A 7523-nucleotide genomic window follows, 5' to 3' on the forward strand; every position below is an offset into this window, starting at 1 on the left:
AATAAAAAATAAAAAAATAATAAAAAAATAATAAAAAATAAATTCAAAAGGAAAAGGTCAAAATATCTACATGTTCATATTTTGAATTAAAAAATATTCTAAAAGTTGTTTCATGATTATGAACTGCACAATGGAAGCCAATGTTTGGTTCACAAATGTGTGTCGTTAATTAGATTGGGCATCAGCTGAGTGACTGTATATGGTTTCTCACAAAGGAATCTCCAGTTCAACCATGCAAATTGATAGAATTATCAGAAACCTTAGACCCATTTCATTTCAACCTGGCTTTTATGAAAAATGTGTGTGTGTGTGTGTCTGTGTGTATAAATGTGTGGATGTGTGTATACATGTATAGTCTCCCCCAACATAAACATGAGGCTGCATTCTCAGGGTAAGAGGGTAAATATGTATCTTGCCCTCTCATCACAAATTGTCCCAAAAGTCCATCTGTAATGACAACTATGTTCTTCGATAGATGGCTGCTTACTTCCAAAATTTCAACACTGAACAAAAATATTACAGATCCATGAAATTATTTTAAGGCTATCTACTTGAATTGCAAGATTAGGAGCTGAATGAAAACTTTATTTAGTGCAGTATGTTTAAAACTCATCTTCGGCTGGGTGCAGTGGCCTTTGCCTGTAATCCTAACACTTTGGGAGGCCGAGGCAGGTGGATCACCTGAGGTCAGGAGTTCAAGACCAGCCTGGGAAACATGGCAAAACCCTGTCTCTACTAAAAATACAAAGTTTAGCTGGGTATGGTGGTAGATGCCTGTACTCCCAGCTACTCAGAAGGTTGAGGCGGGAGGTTGCAGTGAGCCGAGATTGCACCATTGCACTTCCACCTGGGCAACGGAGTGACACTCCATCTCAAAAAAATAAAATAAAAAATAGGCCAGGTGCTGTGGCTCACACCTGTAATCCCAGCACTTTGGGAGGCAGAGGTGGGTGGATCACAAGGTCAGGAGTTTAAGACCAGCCTGACCAACATGGTGAAACCCTGTCTCTACTAAAAATACAAAAATTAGCCAGGGATGGTGGTTCACGCCTATAATCCCAGTGACTCAGGAGACTGACGCAGGAGAATCCCTTGAACCCAGGAGGTGTACGTTGCAGTGAGCTGAGATTGTGCCACTGCACTCCAGGCTGGGTAAACTCCACCTCTAAATAAATAAATAACTCACCTTTGAGCATGTTAGTACTCGCTTTGATACCAAGGGTCTGTTTGAGTTTGTATTAAATCACTTAACTCTCCTTGTAGTTTCCTCCGTTATTACATGATGATAATGCTCCTAACCTATTGCAAATAATTACTTTCCACAAAAATACAGCCAAAATTACCCTAAAGGTTATTCAAAGTACAAAGTTTTGCATTAAATCATTGTAATATGAACACTGTCCAATAAAAAACAAAATCCAAATCTTTCTGTTGGGAGATTATTCTCCATGGGTCTTCTGCCTTCTGCAATCTTACCTCACTACCTTCTATGCTGGACTAGCTTTCCAAGGGGGTTTGTTTGGAAGCATCCTTGTAAGATAAAGCTAGTATCTCCCTCTGGACCTATGGGCAGGAGTGCTTCCTGTCTATAAAAAACGACTTGGGTTCCCTGAGCTCTGGATTCCTCTACTTTAAACACAACCTGCTGTGTGTGTAGGTGCCACCTGTCCCATTTCACATTGCCCTGTGGAAACTGGGGCCTGGAGATGTTGACAATGTGGCTACTGCTGTGGTGCAGGTAATAAACTACCCTCCTCCCTGACCCAGGAATCTCATGTCTTCCATCAGCATCCAGGAAACTGTGACAGGCCTGCAAGAGGGGAAAGTCTCGGATACTTCACAGTTCTTGACTGTCTACCATTTCCTTGACTTAGGCATTACATTCTTACTCTCTGGGTTTATTTTGTTGTTATTTTTTGGCACTTAACAAAGCACATTTTAAAAATAAAGTCTAAACTGAAACCAAAATACGAGTCTTTTTTTGGGGGGGTAGGGAGTTGGGGAGGGATAACATGGGGAGAAATGCCAGATATAGATGATGTGGATAGAGGCAGCAGACCATATTGCCACGTATGTACCAGTGCAACAATCCTGCATGTTCCTCACACGTACCCCAGAACTTAAAGTGCAATAAAAAACATATATATATATATAAATTTTAAAAAGACTGATCTGACCTTTTTTTTGAGATGGGAGCTTGAGATAAAGTTTAAGCTTTGTAAATGCTTCTAGTAACAAGTACTGTCAACAAAAAAATTCTAACAATTCTGATTCCTTATATGCCAGCTTAGAATAAAGGAAGCATTGTTTTTCTTTTCACTTAAAAAATTTGGGACCAGGCTTGGTGGCTCACACCTGTAATCCCAGCACTTTGGGAGGCTGAGGCAGGCAGACCACGAAGTCTCAAGTTTGAGACTGGCCTGGCCAAGATGGTGAAAACCCACCTCTATTAAGAATACAAAAATTAGCTGGGCATAATGGTGCATGCCTGTAGTAATCCCAGCTACTCAGGAGGCTGAGGCAGGAGAATTGCTTGAACCCAGGAGGCAGATGTTGTAGTGAACCGAGATTGCATCACTGCACTCCAGCCTGGGTGACAGAGCAAGACTCCGTCTTGGGGGAGAGGGTAGGGGGTGGTATTTGCTGATGCTGATTAAAAGGAGATTAATTTTTTTCCCCCAAACTTAAGTCTTTTATTCCAAATGAATATATCTCTATAAATGGGAATCAGGGATCTGCTATTACAGAAAAATAGATGTCAACATACTGAAAATTAAATTAATTAACTTTGCCACTGCTCTGTAATTGATAAAGCATTTCATTCACCCTTCTGAGGTTTTAATCATTTCTGATAACTTCTATTTTCTGAAAGAAAAATTGAACTTTGATTTTAAAAATTCTAAAGTTTCCCTGAAATACAGCACTCGTGTAACAGAGCAAACTTTCAAAGTCGCATCCTATTTCAGAACAGCAGGGAATGGGGGGATTAGGGAGGGATAGCATTAGGAGAAATACCAAATGTAGATGACGGGGTGATGGATGCAGCAGACCACCATGGCACATGTACACCTATGTAACAAACCTGCACAATCTGCACATGTTCCCCAGAACTTAAAGTATAATAATAAAAAAAAGAAATCTCTCTACAAGTTTTAAGTGTCCCCCCTCCTTCTTCTTAATAAGTGATAACCTATTTGTTGCTCCATTAAAAACACTAAGAAAATCAACAGCCTCAGTGATCTCATGGCTGCCGACGTGCTCGGGGCATGTGTTATGTAACATATCCCTACTCTGCAACACCTCACCCCAACACAGAGAATGTTTACCTAAAAGCTCCCAGAGCTTGTGAAAACATCTTCAACAAGCATTTCAACATTTAAGCTCATTGCCAATTAAGCAGTCTTACCAAGCATCACTTCTATAAACATTTTAAAGAAAATCCAGTGAAGTGGTCAAATCAATTATCTCCAAACTTGCATGCAACTCTAAGAAGGGGATTAGCTTATCTCTCAACTAGTTCTTATAAAACACTACTAAATTTAACATCTGATTGTTGTTGCTGTTTATAGAATCACTCGTTACCTTCCTTCAATTTTAGAACTCCAGTTTGTGGCCCACCTACAGAATAAATTTTCAGGTTTACCAAATTTTCTCTTCTTATGAAAGGTTCACCTGCCTTAATATCAGTTCTATACCACCCTTTGAAGGCAGCTTACAGAAATTTTACTATGCTTTTCATTATACTACAAAAATATGAGATCACATCAATTCATAAAAACTTCTGATTTTCTTTCAGAAAGAGATAGATGGATCTCTCTTATTTAAATATAATTCTGATATTAGCTTCACCCTTTTAAAGTCTGCAATTTAGTGGATTTTAGTACAGAGAGTTGTACATTCATCACGGCTTAGTTCCAAAGTATTTTCACCACTTCGTAAAAATTCCACAACCATTAGCATTTATTCTTCATTTGTCCCTTCCCCCAGCTCCTAGAAGCCATTAATTGATTTTCTGTAACTATGAATTTGCCTATTCTGGGCACCTCACATAAATGGAATCATAAAATATGTGGCGTTTTGCATCTGGCTTCTTTCACTTAGCATGTTTTCAAGAGTTTCATCCATATTAAAGCACAAATCATTACTTCATTCCTTTTAATGGCTAAATAATATTCAATTTTATGGCTATACCACATGTATGCAATCAATCATCAGTTGATGGATATTTGGGTATTTCCACTTTTTTGGCTATTACAAATAATGTTGCTATGAACATCTTGTGAATAGCTTTTAGTGTGGGCCTCTGTTTTTATTTTCTTGGACAAATACCTACAATTAGAATTGCTGGGTCATGTGGTAACTCTATGTTGAACTTTATGAGGAATGGCCAAACCTTGATTGACCTTTAATGTGGTACAAAAGAGTTAGTTTCAAACAATTATTTTTCAGGTATGGTTTTGTCAAATTAGCAACATTAAGTAAATGTGCATTTCCACGATGCAGACTCATTTTAAGTAAGCATCTAAATACGTCTTACAATTTTTGCAGTTAAGATTGCAGCTTACCATTACTGCTGGTAAGTACGCTAACGCTAACAATCTTTACCATCAGATGTACAATGGAAAACCCTAGAAAAATGCTCTCGTGGTCATAATTCTCAATTATTCTCTGCTACATTTCCCTGATTACTTTCTAGATTTTTAACCAGATCCACGATTAAGTTTCACCATTTCCTCTTTTCAATCCTGAATCTAGGCTCCCATTTGAAAATACAACTTTAAAAAACTACTATACTTTGAAAAGTTAAATATAGAGTGTAACTCAAGTCATTAAACTCAAATTGTAGGTACTTAAAAATAAATCTGAGGCTGTATGCAAAGGCTCATTCCTGTAATCCCAGCACTTTGGGAGGTTGCGGAGGGTGGACCACAAGGTCAGGAGTTCAAGACCAGCCTGGCCAAGACGGTGAAACCCAGTCTCTACTAAAAATACAAAAATTAGTTGGGTGGGGTGGCAGGTACCTCTAATCCCAACTACTCGGGAGGCTGAGGCAGGAGAATCGCTTGAACCTGGGCGGCAGAGGTTGCAGTGAGCCAAGGTCATGCCACTGCACTCCAGGCTGGGCGACAGAGTGAGACTCCATCTCAAAAATAAATAAATAAAAAATAAATCTGAAAGCACAGTGCAGCTAAAAGTTGAACTAACTTTATGCCTACGTTTCTTCTTTTTTAAAAGATAGTGGTTAAATACACACAACATAAAATTAATCATTTTAATCGTACAGTTCTACGGCATTAAGCATATTTACATTGCTGTGCAATGGTCACCAACCTCCACCTCCAAAACGTTTTGGTCTTCCCAAACTGAAGTTCTCTATCATTAAACATTAACTCCCTATTCCTCCCTCCCCCAGCTCCTGGCAACAACCATTTACTTTCTGTGTTATGAATCTGACTACCCTCGGTATCTCATATTGATGAAATCATACATTACTTGCCCTTTTGTGATTGGCTTTTTCACTTTGGCATTCACCCATGTAGCTTGTGACAAGATTTCTTTCCTTTTCGTGGCTGAATGATATACCACTGTATGTATATACCTCATTTTGTTTATCTATTTATCCACCAATGGACAGATGAATGCCTTTCACCTTTTGGCTATTACGAATAATGCTGCCATGAATATGAGTGTATAAATATCTACTAGAGTCTCTGCTTTCAATTATTTCGGGAATATACCTCGAAGTAGAATCGGTAGATCAAGAAGTAATCATTTGTTTAGTTTTTTAAGGAACTGCCATCCCACTTTTCCACAGCAGCTGTGCTGTTTTACATTGCCATAAGCAATGTACATGGATTCCAAATTCTCCACATCCATCACAGCACTTGCTGTTTTCTGGGCTTTGTGGCTTATTCGATAATAGCCACCCTAATGGGTGTGAAGTCTTTAAACAAACATTTGATACAGCAGAAACGTATGTGGAATTTTGGTGATTTATCACAGCATTTGAGTTTGTTTGTATATGCATATGCATGTGGATAATTAAGAATTTTTTTTTTTGAGATGGAATTTCGCTCTTGTCACCCAGGCTGGAGTGCAGTGGTGCACTCCTGGCTCACTGCAACCTCCACGTCCCAGGTTCGAGCGATTCTCCTGCCTCAGCCTCCTGAGTAGCTGAGACTACAGGTGTCTGCCTGTCTAATTTTTTTCTGTTTTTCTAGCAGAGGTGGGTTTTTTGCCATGTTGGCCAGGCTGTGATCCTCTCGCCTCAGCCTCCCAAAATGCTGGGATTACACCAAAACATTAGATTGTGAGTCTAACAATAGAAGTCCATAACTTCTTAACTATGGAGAAAGTATGCAAGAACTGCTAATTCATGCCCCCAAGCTTAACAGCTTGGCTTTCTCAACTTTTAAAGGATAGTCGTTATCCATTGGTCTTCGGAGCCAAAAATATTGGTGCAACTCCAAATAAAAGTAAAAATGCATTCTTCCATCACTTTCATAATACTAATCCCCTTACTAGCACCCATCATAATTACTCTAATTAACCCCCACAAAATTTTTTAGACCCACATTATGTAAAAGTAGCTATTATCTATGCCTTTATCATCAGCATCCGATCCATAACATTATTTATCTTTACAGGCCAAGAACCAATAATTTCAAACTGACATTGAATAACAATCCAAACTATCAAATTATCACTAAACTTTAAGCTAGATTTCTTTTCCGTAATATTTACGCCTGCAGCATTATTCGTTACCTGATCAATCGTAGAATTCTCAACATGATATATAAGCTCAGATCCAAACATTAATCAATTTCTCAAGTGTCTACTTATTTTTCTTGTCACAATGCTAATTCTAATTACTGCTAATAATCTATTCCAACTTTTTATTGGGTGAGAAGGGACAGGCATTATATCCTTTCTACTGATTAGCTGATGACACGGCTGAACAGACGCCAACACAGCAGCCTTACAAGCAACTCTATATAACCGCGTTGGAGATATCAGCTTTATTCCAGCAATGGCATGACTCTTCCTATACCCCAATTCATGAGATTTTCAACAAATATTTATTCTTAACTCTACCCCAAAACTCTTTTCCTCTAATAAGCCTCCTCCCAGCAGCAACAGGAAAATCAGCCCAATTTGGTCTCCACCCATGACTACCCTGCGTCACAGAAGGACCGACCCCAGTTTCGGCGTTACTGCACTGCAGCACAATAGTCGTTGCAGGAATTTTCTTAATTATCCACTTTCATCCCCTAATCGAAAACAATGTGCTTCTTCAAACGCTCATTTTATCACTAGGAGCTATCACCACCCTATTTACAGCAATCTGTGCTCTAACACAAAATGATTTTAAAAAGATCGCACAGAGCCTTTTCAACCTCAAGCCAACTAGGCCTCATAACAGCAACAATTGGCGTTAATCGACCGCATCTAGCCTTTCTTCAGATCTGTACCCACGCCTTTTTTAAAGCTATACTATTTCTATCTGCAGGATCTATAATTCA

This window comes from Cebus imitator, unplaced genomic scaffold (assembly GCF_001604975.1).
Source record: "Cebus imitator isolate Cc_AM_T3 unplaced genomic scaffold, Cebus_imitator-1.0 Scaffold901, whole genome shotgun sequence".
Lineage (NCBI taxonomy): Eukaryota > Metazoa > Chordata > Mammalia > Primates > Cebidae > Cebus > Cebus imitator.